The sequence below is a fragment of the Giraffa tippelskirchi genome, chromosome 6 (genome assembly GCF_054371585.1).
Source record: "Giraffa tippelskirchi isolate mGirTip1 chromosome 6, T2T-mGirTip1v1.2.pri, whole genome shotgun sequence".
Taxonomy (NCBI): domain Eukaryota; kingdom Metazoa; phylum Chordata; class Mammalia; order Artiodactyla; family Giraffidae; genus Giraffa; species Giraffa tippelskirchi.
Genome location: NC_137280.1, coordinates 121,740,488 through 121,755,954, shown reverse-complemented (window position 1 = coordinate 121,755,954; position 15,467 = coordinate 121,740,488). Strand labels below are relative to the sequence as shown.

The window sequence follows — 15,467 nt, the reverse complement described above, 5'->3', positions numbered from 1 at the left end:
CCATAGAGTCACCTCTGGGATCTGACCACCCTAAGACTCATGTTCAGCATAGTCGAGACTTGAAGGAAAAAAAAAAGGCAGAGTAAAGTCTGTTAGGAGGGGAGAAGTCTCTAGGGCACAGGATTGCTAAATTAATTACACAGATGCAAAAATTCAAAGGAAGAAAAATTAGTCTGTTAAAGCTAAAAAATAAAAATTATGTTGTTTTGCTAAATACTGAAGTGCTTTTAGACTAAAGAAGACTAACCCTTCAGAAACATTTCATCTCAATTGTCTTGGGAGTCTTTGCTAAGAGAAGGAAGGAATTTGCATGGTGCTGTTGTTTATTTTGTAAAGAAATAATATGTTCTTCTGAAGCTATGGGTACTGTAGACAGCAGTGTCTTTGGGACCAGGCAGGTGATTCTTTCAAGAGAGGAGAGAGGAAGGGACTGAGGTGAAAATGAGTGTAAAGGGGGCACAGAAGGAATCGATGCAGTGGAGGAGGCAGCCATGTGGGAATGCAAGCCCCGCAGTGGCCAGTGCTTCCAACAGAAAATAACTCAGGAATGCGTCTGAATTCCTGTACATTTCCCTCTAACTCATTACTGCTAACACTGTAGTCAGATTTTAAAAGCACTGTCTGGGATGGTCAAAGCACACCTGTGGGATACTCCAACCCTACCTGCTCTCTGGAGCCTCTGGAGCAGGGTGGCTCTGGATCCACTTCTGTCTGAATGCTTGCCCTGTCTCCTGTGGCTCTAGATGCTTAAGCATATTCTGTGGCCTTTCTTTACAAGGTCCTCCATTATCTTAGTTGTAACACTAACATGATGGTACCACCCGTATCATGGAGTTGCTGTGGGGATTCTGTGCAAGCAAATATGGCAGGTACCTGGTGGCACTCAGGGGCTTCTGAGTGCCATAGGCATGGGGCGAGGCTCTCTCTTGTTCAGCACCCAGAATGATACCCGGCACATAGTAGGACTCAGTGAAGGTCTGCGCTTAATCAGTAGATGAATTATTAGATGTCAGACTCCTTTAAAATAAACTGTGTGCTACTGATTTCTTTATTGAAGTCCTAGGGAAGGAGTTGCTAAGGAATGTGTTCCCATAAGGAGTAATCTCCTAAGCAGTGAGTATGGAAGCTCTTGGTGGGGGAAGGGGTGGGTCGAGATGGTACTCCTGACCCAGGAAGTGTACAGAGGCAGATGCCAGTGGGGCGGGCACACAGAACATGTCCAGCGTGTTGCTTCATTTCTGCAGCAAGATTTGGGGGTTGTCCTGCCACAGCCCCTTCCCACCTCTCAGGGTGCAAAGGCACTTCTCTTGCTTCCCCATGAAGAAGGTATCCCCGAGATCCCTGATTCTGTGGTTCTGGGAGCTTCTTCTATACCTGATGAAGCTTTGTCATACTTCCTCTTATTAATGTCATTGCCTGACACAGCGGTGAATTCAGTCTGAAATACTGTCAGCTTGCAATTTTGAAATGAGTTAAAAATCACTGGGCTGCTTCATCAGCCTGAGTTAAAAATCCTGGGTTTGGGCTTGGCTTCCAATGAGGGGGACTTGTTAGGAGGGAGTGAGATGGCCCAGCAGGGCTGCCTTTGTGACAGCAGCTTTGAATCGGCATCGGGGCCCGTGGCCCTTTGATTGGACAGGGCTCACAGAAAGGGCAGACGACATTTTGTTTGTCAGAGGAAGGAACACACCAGGGAGATTTGTTGCCCATTTAAAAAACGATTGGGCATGAAATGGATACTGTTTGGATTACAGAAAAACACATCTTCTCATTAGCTTTTTCAGGATCACAAAAGGCCCGATGGCTGATGCAGCCCCAGCTAGTGGGATCTGATGCCAACAAATCTCTGTGACACATTTGCATAGGGCAGCAGTGTTCAGGACAGAGGGAATCTCTTTCATTTCATCCTTTGTCTTCTCCTTTCATTCTGTTCGGTATCTTTACGGAGTGCCAGGTATGCATTTTCAGCTTGAACTCACTGAGTGGAAGGGGAGAACCTTCCAGTCACCAGCCCTCACTGGCTGCCTGGGTGATGATGGATGCTGAGTGGAGCGAGCAGGTTCTGACACGGGAAGTGGTGAAGGTGGAGTGGGGATCAGGGAGATGAGCTGGGGACACAATCACTGGTGGGGGCTGCTGCAGACAGCAAGACCAGGCTGGCAGTAGAGGTGGCTTTCTCTGACTACTTAATCCATTGGGCGGAGAAGGCAATGGCAACCCCCTCCAGTACACTTGCCTCGAAAATCCCATGGATGGAGGGGCCTGGTAGGCTGCAGTCCATGGGGTCGCTAAGAGTCAGACACGACTGAGCGACTTCACTTTCACTTTTCACTTTCATGCATTGGAGAAGGAAATGGCAACCCACTCCAGTGTTCTTGCCTGGAGAATCCCAGGGACAGCGGAGCCTGGTGGGCTTCCATCTATGGGGTCGCACAGAGTCGGACACGACTGAAGCGACTTAGCAGCAGCAGCAATCCATTGGGACTACTTAGCACCTCTCGTTTGCCTCACTGTTTTAAAATGAGCTGCTTAGCTTTTACTCCTAATGTCTCCTTCCTTCTTTCCTCCTGCCCTCCCTCCCTCCCTCCCTCCTTTCCTTCCTTCTTTGTCTTTCTTGTTGTTCCTCTGTGAGAATGTCAGCTCCTTAAGAGCAAGGACTTTTTCTGTCTTGCTCATCTCTGAATGCCCAGTGCTTTAATGGTACTTGGCATGTGAAATGAGTTTCATAAATGTTTGCAGAATTGATGGGCTAAAGTCTTTCCTGTGTTAAATACAAACGTGCTTGTCTAGAGGCAGATGCTCCAGGGATTCCTCCAGCTCTGAACCTTTGTGACCTAGAAATGAAAGATTTCTCCAAAGATACTCCTGGTGCAGACAGTTTATTCAGCATTAACTGAGCATATCCCTTGGAGTCGACACATGTCAGGGGATTTGGGGTTCAGAAGTGATGAGCCAGACTTGGTCCCTAGCCTCACAGAGCAAGACAAAGGAGTGATTAAGTCCATGGGCTGGGGACCATTCATTCACTGATTCAACAATTGTTATTATCCCCGGGATATTCCAGACTGTGTGGAGGTGAGGGGCAAGCAGGAGTGAGGAAGAAAGATACAGTCTGTAGTCTCCTGAGGTTTCTACTGGGTTCAACAGACTTAGAGTCATATTCCAGTTCTGTCACTGATTAGTTGCCTGACCTTAGGCAAGTTCTGATATTTATTCTCATCTATCAACTGGAGATAAAATTAGCCTCATAAAGTAACTGTGAGAAGGGAATGGGTCTTTGTATCAGACATTGCAGTCTGGACTCTAGAGGCATGAAAGCGTAACAAGTTTTTGAGGGATACGAGTTGTCTGCTGTAACTGAGAGCAGAGTAAATATCGGAGGAAGAGGAGAAATTGGGCAGAGAATAGGAACTAAATTCTGGAAGAGATGTTTGAGGCCAGATTGTGGAAGATGGTACATGAAGGTCTTTCTTTAAATTTTTTTTAAATTTAGAATCCATAACTTTAACAAAAACAAGAACATCAATTCTCCTCCTTTAGTGGGGGAGAAAAAACAAAAACAACTTTGCAGCCCTTATAGTATCTAAAGATGATTATCTCCCTACTCTGTCTTACCTGCTGGGTACCCAGTATTTATTGCTAAAGAATGAAAATGAAAGATTTTGCTCCTTGTGTTTAGTCCACATTTGTCTTAGGAAACCTCATTGGTACTTGCCCATAATTTTTCATTGCATCTGTCTTCAATGTGCAGTTTAGACCTGATTTATATTTTACTTTAGCACTATCAGCCTTAGCTTAGAATAATGGAAGGGAGGGAATTGGCCCTTGAGCAGTGCATTGGTAAAGAGGCAGGAAAGAGGGCTGGTTGTGAGCAAGGTTGGAATTGTGAATCACTCAGCTTATTTGGATGCATGTGGAAAATTGTATTTATTGAACAATGTGGGACACAAAAAAACGAAACATCAAGAATACACAAGATTTAAATGATCCGGCACTTACTAAAACCTATAGTGGGCGATGCAAACATTCCTCTCTCAGCTTGAGGTGGTTTCTAATAGCTTAGAAGATGTCCCAAGAAACCTCAGCTCCAATCAGCACTAACTTTGTTATGATTGTCTCAATGTTAACAGTTAAGGAGTGGAATTTAATAACCTTGGGAACCATCCCAAGAAAGCAGAAATGAATCTGTCCTAATTGGAGAAAGAAAGGACTTGGAAATGAATAGTCTCTGATTACCCATTTAGAAATCCAGAGTCAAGAGTTTCTGAAAACAGTGGGAAGGATGAAAGTGATAAGAGCTTTAATTTTGATAGTTGTACCTGGAGAGCCACAAATGCTTCATGCTGCTGCTGCTGCTAAGTCGCTTCAGTCATGTCTGACTCTGTGCGACCCCATAGATGGTAGCCCACCAGGCTCCACCGTCCCTGGGATTCTCCAGGCAAGAACACTGGAGTGGGTTGCCATTTCCTTCTCCAATGCATGGAAGTGAAAAGTGAAAGTGAAGTCGCTCAGTCATGTCCGACTCTTAGCGACCCCATGGACTGCAGCCTACCAGGCTCCTCTGTCCAAGGGATTTTCCAGGCAAGAGTACTGGAGTGGGTTGCCATTGTCTTCTCCGCAAATGCTTCATAGCTCATTTATAAACCTCACCCCATGCTTGGCACACTGAAGACTCAAAACAACCTTTGGGTTCTGCAGGGTTAGTTCTCTAGAAAACCTCGGGATCTTTCACTAGGGCAACAGTGATAGTCCTGGGACAGATGGCATGGGGTGGGGGTCTCCTCCAGGAGGGGCCCAGGATACTGTTTTGATTTATCCAGTTTTAACTGTAGCTGCTTTCTGGTCTTTGCAAGAATGAACAATTTGCTTTGATTTTCCACCTTACATATCAGTACCCTGGAGAGCTCTCTGCTTCCTTCTAGGACCCTTTAAACTCAGTAAATCCTTGAAACACTTCTCAAACTTTTCTACCAAATGCCCCTAATGGCAAGTAAGAGCAAATATCTACTCTCAGACTCAGGAGGCACAATTCACTGTGAGCCCATACATTTTGGAAGCCTTTTTGATATGAGCTTATGTGAATTTTGCATTCTAGTCCATGGTAGACCAGTGACTGTCTTAATTAAAAAAAAAAGTTTAAAATTACCCACCATCTAGTAAAATAGATGTTGCAGGGGTAGTCATTGTGAATTTGCATTCTTCTTGGCCCACCACAGTCTGAGAAACAAGGACTAGATTAGATTGTGAAAAACAGGAAGAGGAGACGGGGCTGTGATAGATACATATAGTGTGGGAGTGCCTATTTTTCACTGATTTTTAGGTTTTTTGGGAGTTTCCAGTGAATGAACACCATGTTGCTTAACTCACGCTTGGCGCACAGCTTCTGCTCCTGAGAATGCAACATGGCAAAAGGCTCTGTGAGGTCATTTGAGCATTTCGGTCTCCGATCTGGGGTAGGTTTTCCCCACAGTCTTTACTGTTCTGGTTTCAGTTAACACCTGCTCCTGCCAGCTTCTGTAGGTCAGGGTGAAAAGCAACCCAATGGATGCCCAGTAGCTGAGGATCCAAAAGCACCAGCTTTGTCCACCAAACCTGCCAGGCTGAACTTTGCTGTCCATTTGTCCCCAAGCCCTTGGCTACTGGGATCAACGCTGTTTGCCAGATCCTCTCTCCTTCATTATTCTCTTTCTTTTCCCCCTAGCTTTTCACCAGTGGTGCTTGAATGTAGGCCCTTAGGACACCTTATCACTCAAACTCCTTGATTCTCCAGTAGAATTGTTCAAAGCCCAAAGACTTTCTCTCAAAAAAGAAAAAAAAAAAAGTATGACCATGAAGGTTGTGTTCTTAGTGAACATAATTTAGGGGAAGGAAAGATTTTTATTCTTCATTTCCAGACCTTACAGTCTCTGACATGAGACAAAGCAGAGCTCAGCTCCACTAGAGATACAGGAATGCCTTAGTTGTCCACACATTGGCTTCAGCAGTGGTGCAGATCTGGTTAATCAGCAAAGGGGTTCTGAGTCAATTGGACCCTGAGCTTGATGTTCAAAAAGAAGTTTTCATGCTTCTTCCTGTGGAGGTGAATCTCACATTTGAGACTGGAAAGGCTAAACAGCATCACAGCTCCAGGATCTTGAGTCTCTGAAATGCCCAGGATCCCTGCCCTAGGTGTACATTACCTTTACCTGAAGAGCTAGTAAGAGGATGATAACATGGACCTCTACCAAGCCCTGTGCTCAGCACCTTTCATGCATTATCTCATCAGGTCCTCACAACACTCCAGTAAGGCAGGTCTGTCCATCTGCAACTGAATCCTAACGAGGTGAATGACTCGTCAAGATACACTGTGCCTCTCCTCTCAAACTCATGCCTCTCTGATCCAAACCCTTGGGCAATATTCTAGGTACAATAATTTTTTTTTTAATTTGTAGAGTCTTTTAATTTCTCCATTCTACTATGGTCAGCTACTATGGCTGCAGAATAATGTAGAATCATGCTCATTAGCACCAAAGGAGTTAGTTCTCTGGGAAAAGCTATGTGTTTTATAAGAGCTTTAATTGCATTGAAGTGAGGCCCATGTACAAAAGCTAGACTTTATGAGCTGTAGAATTCTTAGAACTCTTTTAAGTATACCTTTTTCCTGGAAATATTTGATTTTTATTGTGCTTTTTATATCCTCTTATTTTCCGAGGTGGTGGAACTGGTGTCAAGTAGTTCTGTCTTCTTTGTTCATAAATGTCTGATGAATAATTTCTGTCAATTACAGTGAAATAGAACCCAAGAGCTTTCACTATTACAACATTTTAGTAAATTCTGGCCGTTTTAATGGATGAGAAGGTTAAGATTTCTCTGTGCGTGGTGTCTTGTCCCTCTATTGAGAGCTATGACCGTTCTCCGGTCCATTGATCATGCTGCCTTGTCTGGTCCCATGTCACCACCAGGTAAACTGAACATCCGCACACAGTGACGTGAACCATATACATGCCTCTCAAAACCCACTCACAGAAGGAACCACAAGGCTCGCTTGTTCATGTTGTTTCTTACGTCAGAGAGAGAAAGAGAGAAAGTTAAGTTCACTGGACATCAACATTGACTTGGAAAGAAACTTTGACTTTTGTATTCATTATAAAAATCATGTAAGTTTATTCACATATCCAAGCATTTGGGTTTGACTTCTGTGGGTACCATGTTTTCTTCACAGAAGGCAGTCCTCATGGGGATCCTAAGGGTGATGTGATTCTCAGGGGAGGTGGACAGAGGGGCACTGTAATCATTACTTTTATCCCCCATCATAAGCTCTTCTCATGAGTGGTGTGGTGGCTCCAAGTATCACCTTTGCTGTGAGACTCACCTAGATTGAAATCCAGACTTGCAGGCTGTGTGACCATGGACAGGTTACTCAACATCATCAATTTCCTCATGAGTTAATTCATATTAAACTGATCTCTGTATCAGTTACCTCAGTGGTGAATTAGAATAATAGTACATTATTCTGCAGGCTGGTTGATGTCACTGTCTCGGTTGTCAGCCCCCTGATGGGATGATGCTTGATGTAATAAAATGCTCTTTTCTTCCCTTTCCCCCCCTCAGTTCTTCTCCTCGCCTCTCCATTTTCTTCCTCTTCTCCATCCCTCTTTTGAAGGGAAATCAATTTCTTGGTGAAAATGCAGGGTAAGGGTCCTTGCCTTCAGCATCCCAGAGCAGCTGGGGGATGGGGGGAGGCACTGAATAAAAGTTGTAAGAAAGGGACACTGACTGATAACATTTTGTGGCCTGTGATTTTATGACGACTGTTTTCACAGCTGCTCTAGTGGACACATCTTAATGCATTCATGTCAAATGATCAGGATGTGTAAATTAGCCATGTTGGACTTATCCGTTTGCTAATAGTGTCTCATTTTGCACATGAACGGCGGTGGAGGGGGCCGGGGAGGAGGGGTTGTTAAAGCTCTTCCCCGCCACTGCTGTTCCAGCCCCGAACAGTACATCCTTAACTCATATCTCAGAGGCAAGAGTGCTGTCATCTCCCAGGGCTGGAAACTTGCTCTTGCCTCCGGCGATGGTCATGACTCATTGTCTCCCTGATGTAGAGATTCTCCAGGAAGCAGGAGACTGTGCCTTCTGTAGGCTGCTGAGTGACAGGCTGGAGTGGTGGTGGCCCGCAGGCACAGGCAGTCTGCATTGCTTCACAGCTTATCTCAGGGACAGCCCCAGAAGACAAAGGACATTCAGGAGAAGCTGAGGGCCGTGGTGTGTGAGTGGTAGAGGCTGAGGCTGGTGCTTCTTTTCAAAGGAAGCAGGATGGAAAATGGAAAGCACGTCTCCTTTGGATGTAGACAGCCCTGATTTTGAGCACTGGCTTTGCCATTTATTAGCCATGTATTGTCAGAAAGCTACTTATCCATTTCAAATCCATTTTCTCATCTTTACCTTCCTCTTTCACTTAATATACCGTAAACATCTACCTATGTTAATACATATAAACCTACTTATTCCTTTATAGTAGGTGGACAATATTTCGTAAATGGATGTCTTGTGATTAAGATAACCATTTCCCTGTAGATGGTGTTGTGGACGAAATGCTTATGTCGAAGCCATAATCCTTGTTGTGGCTGTATTTGGAGAGGGAGTCTTTACGGAAGTAATTAAGGTGAAATGAGGTCCTCAGGGTGGCACCCTGATACAGTAGGACAGGGGTCATTATCAAAGGCAGCATCAGGGAGCTTGCTCGCTCTGTGAGTCCACCTAGAGAAACCCATGTGAGGACACAGTGAAAAGGTGGTTGTATATAAGCCAGGAAGAGAGCCCTCACCAGAAACTGACCACATTGGGGCCCTCATCTCAGCCTGTCAGCCTCCAGAACTGTGAGACAATAAATTTCTGTTATTCAAGGCCACCGAATCTCTGGTATTTTGTAGCAATCTGAGCGGATGGATATAGATGAACATTCAAGTTGTTTACAGTTTCCCCTTATTGTAGACCATAAAGGTATGTTTTTGCCTAACACTTTCATCTGCTAGGTCGTTGGATATTTCCTTTTGCCCTTCTTTCCATTTATTATTTAAATTTTCATATGTATCAAAAGTTGAGGGAATGATAAACACCTGTCGTACTTATGTTTTATGGTTGTTAGCAATTAAAGACATGGTTGAAAAATTGCCCTCTGAAAAGGCTTTTCATAGTTTATACCATCTCCTGCAAACACACACAGACTACTATAAGAGAGAGGATACTTTTAGTTATAATGTCTTCAAACCCTTGGTTTGAAAGGGAAAGAAAAAATCTTTTCCCAGGAGAGTATTTCTGGTTGGAAGCACCTTTTTATTCTCTTCCTCTTTGTCCTTATCTGTCCTGTGTCCCTGCCCACTTCCATCCTCCAGTTTTTAGGCACACACATCCAGCCTTCTATATTACTCACCTGTCCTGTTTAGACACACGGCCAAAAGCCCCTTTGTTCAATCTCAAAGAGCATGGCCAAATCCTTGATACGAAAACTGAGAACAGAGACAGAGTCTTTCCAATCTGCCATTCTTCCGTGGTTCCAGCAAAATCCTATGGGTGGAATTTTCTGTTTTGTATTCAGTGAGGCTATGTCGTCAGCTAGTAAACAAGCCCCTCTGGAGAGGTGGGGGAAGCAAGATGCATGCACGGGTTACCATGGGGACAGACAAGCTGTAATAAATGTTTGGGATCTTAGCTTGACAAGGTTTTAGCAGTTTGGAGTAATTTCGTTGTCAATCATCCATTAAGTCACTCCTAATGAATCACTGGGAGTGTCTTTGCTCTTCAGAATGAACCTCACATGAGCATGATTTGGGCAGAGAGCAACCTTAAAAGGAACAGGGAGATAGCAAACAGTCATTAATTTGTCAACTCTTTGCAAATTGAGTGGCCTTCTGTCAGAGGAAGTTTCCACAAGTCACCGGAGAGGACCATGAGTCCACATGGTGGTTTTAGATGAAATTTTGACTTCTTGGTTTTACCAGGCAGCCTGGTTGCCTTCCAGAATCCTGTGCAGCTTCATGGCCCCAGGGAAGGGGGTCATGGATGTTCCTCAGAGGAGGAAAGGGGGCACTAAGAGGTGACCACTGGGCCCCCTACTCTGACACTGCCTCTCATTTGTAGGGTGAGAGTGTGCAATGTGTCTGTTCTTATCAAAGGACCGCTTTCCATGTAAAATGTATACAAAAGGTTTTCTCTTCCTACCCCCTCTCCACCAGCTTCAGCACAGGAGGGTGTGCCGTGTTTGTCATCACTAGGGAACTTGGTGGCCATGGCCCCCCAGAGTCCTCATTGTGGTTTCAAGGCCCCCCATGATGACTGCCATCTCATCCCATACCTGCTCTAACCTGCTTCCAGCCTGATGAAATGTTGCCATTCCCCAGACTTGCCACCATTTCTCTTACATCTGAAAAGGGAGTTTCTTCTTCCCTGGAGTGTTCTTCCTCATCCTACTACCTGGGTTAAACCCACTTTTCCATAGATACCAGTCTGTCCGGGAAGTCTCACCTAACCCACTGAAAGGCTGGATGCAGTACTATCTTTCTTATCTCCCATAGTGTACAGAACTAATTCTCGTATTACCTGTCTACTCTGTTGAGCTTTGAGCTTCCAAAGGGCAGGAATGACATCCTGTTCACTCTAGAAGAAGTGCCAGCCTAAAATTTTCTCTGCAAATGTTAACAGAGTAAGTAAACCCTAGCATATGTCACATCCCTGGGTAACTCTCAGGGACCCATTGTTCAGCCCACAGAATGGAACATCCTCTCATCCCAGCATCTTTGAGGTGGTACCCTGCTCTGCTCTTCCAGGTATTATAACCATTTGCCAGTGAGCTTATAGGATGTGCCCGAGGACAGCAAAAAGACTTGATTTAGAATTTTAAAATCAACATAGCTAGTTAAAAATTAACTCATACTGAAAAATAAGTTCTGAAACAGTTACAGTAATTAAAATATCACTACCTTAATTGAGACCAAGCAGTGAACTTAAAAAATAAAATTAATTAAAAAAACCTTACATGAAGCCTGTAATTAACTGGCTTTTGAATTTGATGTTTTTCAGCTTGACAAATTTGTTTCAATTAATTCATTCTTTTTTTCCTTTGAAAAATGTTTTGTAAAATTATTGAAAAAATTAACTGGACACGTATCCTATGCCAGTTGACACTTGATTGGTTTTCGTGAATGGGCAGGAAAGATGCAATTAACCTTCCGTGGGTACCTGTTGGGCATACTCTCTTGCTTGAATCCACATGAGTCCTGCAGGTATTTGATAGAAATGGAGGGGGCAGGGCTTTGGCATCTTGTGGGGATTGCTGAGTCTTATCACCAGGCATGTGCTGGGGGAGAGAGAAACTTGGAGCACAGTCTGTAGAAACCATTAGCACCTTGGCAAGGAGGCTGCTGCCTCTGGTCAGGGTTATCACTCACTCTCAGCCCTCTGTCACTACCTCCTCCCCTGCATGGTTTCCCTGCACCTTATTAAAAGACCTCTCAAATACCACTTATTATTCTGGTCTCCTATTATTTCCTCTAGAAAGTGGAGCTGCACCACCCTGCCCAGTACAGGTGTGGGTGCCTGTCAGTCACCACAGCCTCAGGGGTGCTGGAAAGAGCACATTGGAAAGGCAGCATTTACATGGAAGTGGCATGCTCCATCACCATCTTTATCCCCTTTCAGTCCTGAGTCTGCTGTTTTTCAAAAACAAGATGCGTCCTGGTGATTAAATAAACGCCGACAGCTTGATTTGTTACTGTTTTGTTGTTCTGTGAAGTTCATTTACTCTAAATAATTCCCATACATGTTTGAAGTATTCAGAACCTGGTAATTAATTTTTAGCAGTCTTGATTTCTATATGCAAATCGTTAAGTAAGTATGCGTATAGAGTTAAATAGCTGATGATTTTTATTTATTAGTATTTCTGGTTGGAGTGTCTTTAAATTTTCATTTATTTTTTTTGAGAAATGTTAGCTTCAAAAATTGGAGGAGCGAGGATTTCCCTGATAGTCCACAGGTTAAGACTCCATGCTTCCAAAGCAGGGGGTTCAGTTTCAGTCCCCGGTCTGGGAACTAGGGACTGTGTACACTATGCTGCACTATGTGGCCAAAAGAAATAAAGAGCTGTTGTAAAAAAATTACAAAAAAGAAAACAAAATAATTGGAGTAGGGTGATCTATAGTATTAGCCTAATGGTAGAGTAACAGATGGCAAGGTTGCAGAAAGAAAATTGACCGCCTCTGACCACGTGACTCCTTTGAGGGGTTGCTGCCTTCAGAGGGGGTAGACAGAGGGCACAATTGCCCACTGTGGGCATTCTCCTATTCTTGGGGGGATGCCGAGGCCATGTGACCCAGCCTTGACAGCACCAGCCCCCCTGGATACCCCTTGCTTTTATTCCTGAAGACTCAGTCTGCCCTGGAGGCCTCTCAAGAACAGGTGCATCTGGGCTCAATAGTTCGTGTGAGATAGGGCCCCACGTCAGCCTTTTTTTTTATAAATATAATTTTTATATTTATGATTTTATATGCTGGGTCTTCATTGCGGTGAGGGCCTTTCTGTAGTTGTGGAGAGCAGGGGCTCCTCTTCCGTTGTTGTGCGGGCTTCTCATTGTGGTGGCTTCTCCTGTTGCAGAGCAGGGGCTGTAGGCGTGCAGGCTCAGTAGTTGTTGCGCATGGGCTTAGTTGCTCCCTGGGATATGGGATCTTCCTGGATCAGGGATCGAACCTGTGTCTCCTGCATTGGCAAGCAGATTCTTTACCACTGAGCCACCAGGGAAGCCCCACATCAACCTTTTTTTAGGAGACTCTGGGTACTTTTCATGCCACTGGCGTATCGTGGTGAGGAGTTTGGGTTCTGGAGTCAGCCAACCAGGTGTCATATGCTGAACATCCCTCCTGTTTGCTTTATACAATGGGCACAGTACAGTAATCCAATTAGAGGGCTTAGTTCACTGCCTGCATGTCAAAAGCACTAGATACGTGTGAGCTATCATTCTGGTTATTTTGAAGGCTTATTATTCACTCTGGGAATGAAATCCAGACACACAAAATAACAGACACCTATGAGGCACTTAACATGTTCCCAGGTTTGTTGGCAGCACTTATAAAGATGGACTTATTTCATCCTGATGACAATCTAAAGCAATAGTAGGGACCACTGTTATCCCATTTCACAGAAGAGGAAACTGAGGTGTAGGAGGTTAGGAAGCAGTGGAGGCAGCATTCACTTGGATCACTGTGTCTAGAGGCTCTGCTCCTTCCTACTCCTCTCAGCGGACTCACTTTCCTTGAGATCTCACTATTCACTGGGGTCATCTGGACCCCAGTGTGGATGGCGCATGTCTGTGAAGTTGGCTGCAAAAGCTAAAAGAAGCTTAACTTGGGTGATAAGGCTTGCCATATAGTCCTGCATATTTTGACATCCATTGCCCTTGGCCAGCCTGGTGTTCTCCATCTCTGAGATCTACTCCAGTGGCAATCCCAAAGGGTCTACAACGCTTAGCACCTGTCAGGGAAATACTTCACTTGGTTCCTGTGGCTGGGGCTGCCAGGTCCCCACGTTTCTTCTGGGGTCTGATCCCCCTATTTCTTCAGGTCCCTAAGTGTCTGTCTTCATCCTGTGGTGACTAGGAGTGTGAGAAAGGCAGTAAAGGACTGGCATGGCCATTCTCAGCGGTCATCCATTTGTCATGCACTGGTAGCTCTGTGCTGTGTGTCTTGGAGAACGAGTCACAGCTGGCTAGGCTGGAGCCCTAGGTGGGGGTTGGAGGGCAGTGCACAGGGAGAAGGCCGCTGTCCTGAAATGCACTGGCCTCCTGGCTCCTCATGAGGACATCCCAGGAAGCCAGAGAATTCCACCTGGAGCCAGGAAGTTCCTGCTGCAAGTTTCTGGAAGGCCCAGCCTCGGAAGACTCTGAGGCCAGACACAGGCCCCTGCCACTCACTTCCCAGAGGGGACGCCCTTAGTTTAAGAGCTCAGAGTGAGCGCCCTGTCCCTGTAGGATCTCTCTGTCTTGCAGTCCATTTCCTACTGCTAAATGCTAGGCAGCTAGGCACACCCCCTGGGGAGTAGGCTCTACCAGGTGACTCCCCTGGGACCAAGGCCTGGGTCTTGTTGCTCACCTGACTGGCCTGCAAATGAACCTGGTTTCTGTTTGCAGAAGTTGAAGCTGCTTCAGTGGACGGAGCCTCCCTGAGCAATTCAAGCCCCAGGAAGAAATACCTTCAGATGTAGTGTGTTCAGGTCCCTTGTAGAGTTCCCTGGGGCCTTAGGAAGAAAATGATTGAGATTCCAGGCCTGGGTGGCCTGACAGGAATCCTGACATCCTCTAAGGGCAGAGCGTTCATGATCGCTGAGGGGCCCCAGGGTTGAGGGGGCATGGTATTAATATTTCTTAGAGTCGTTTTGCTTTCCCTACTTGGGATGCAGATTTGTTTAATGGAACGTGTGTTGGGGGAGGACGTGGGAGCGAGACCTCACCTGATTGTGGAGAGCAGCCATGACAGACTGACCACCTGATAGGATTTTGACCCCGGAGCTGGGAGATGGCACTGTTGCTTTTGTTTTGCAGGAGCTCCCTGTGGCCTTTTTGCTCTAAGGAGCATGTACAGCTCAACCTGTGGGGCGTTGCCTAGCCAGGGGCTGGCTACTCTGCCTGTTCTAGAAAGTGCTGCCGTATATGGTGTGCTGGCTCTCAAGACCCTTCTCCAGTGACTCCGCTGAATCAACACCACCCTTGTTATTCCCACCCCCAAAGCCCACACTTTCTAGTCAGATGGGATATCTGAGGGCTCCCCAGATGTGCCTCCTCACCCTGGAGTATGCCTGACTGCTCTGCCTAGCTTGCCTCTTCTCATTTAGCTTTTTACCATCCCGCCCATCCCTCAAGATCCAACTCATATATTAATGCTTCATTAATCCTTGCCCCAGAAATTGATCTCTCTTATTCTTTCAAGCTCTGTTATCATTTTACATGCCTGTCATGGCCTTTGTTTAATTCTCCCCTGCACAATAAATATTTATGTGTCAGCTTTCCCCCCCACCCACCCACCCAATTATATCACAAGTTTGTGTGGCTCATAACTGTCTTGTACATCCTGAAGTTCTTCACAAAACTTAAAATAGGCTGATGGATGCTCACAGTGCATGTTGATGGAACTGAAGGCAAACTGTCCATCCTCTGGGACATTGTACATTATAGGAAATAAGTAAAATTGGGCGCAAGGTCATATAAAGCAGTGACAGACAAAGAACCAAAGAGTGGAATGTAGCTTTTGGTCCTTGGAACACACAGGGTTCTAAAGTAATTCCTGGCCAAGATGAAGATACTGAAACTCCCAAAGCACAAAAGAATTGCTATCCTGATGTTGAAGAAAAACACGTGGCATAGACACAGAATTCCCCCTGGTTTGGGTTTTTATTCTAATTCCCGCCAGCCTAAGTAAACAGTGCGAGTGCAAACACAT

At 45.3% G+C, this 15,467-nt stretch overlaps 1 protein-coding gene across 7 annotated transcripts in view; it reads left to right on the top strand.

Annotated features, from left to right (window-relative positions):
• The window catches only part of SPOCK1 (SPARC (osteonectin), cwcv and kazal like domains proteoglycan 1), a 653,451-nt gene that overhangs the window by 445,487 nt on the left and 192,497 nt on the right, over window positions 1-15,467 (top strand). The window lies entirely within an intron of this gene.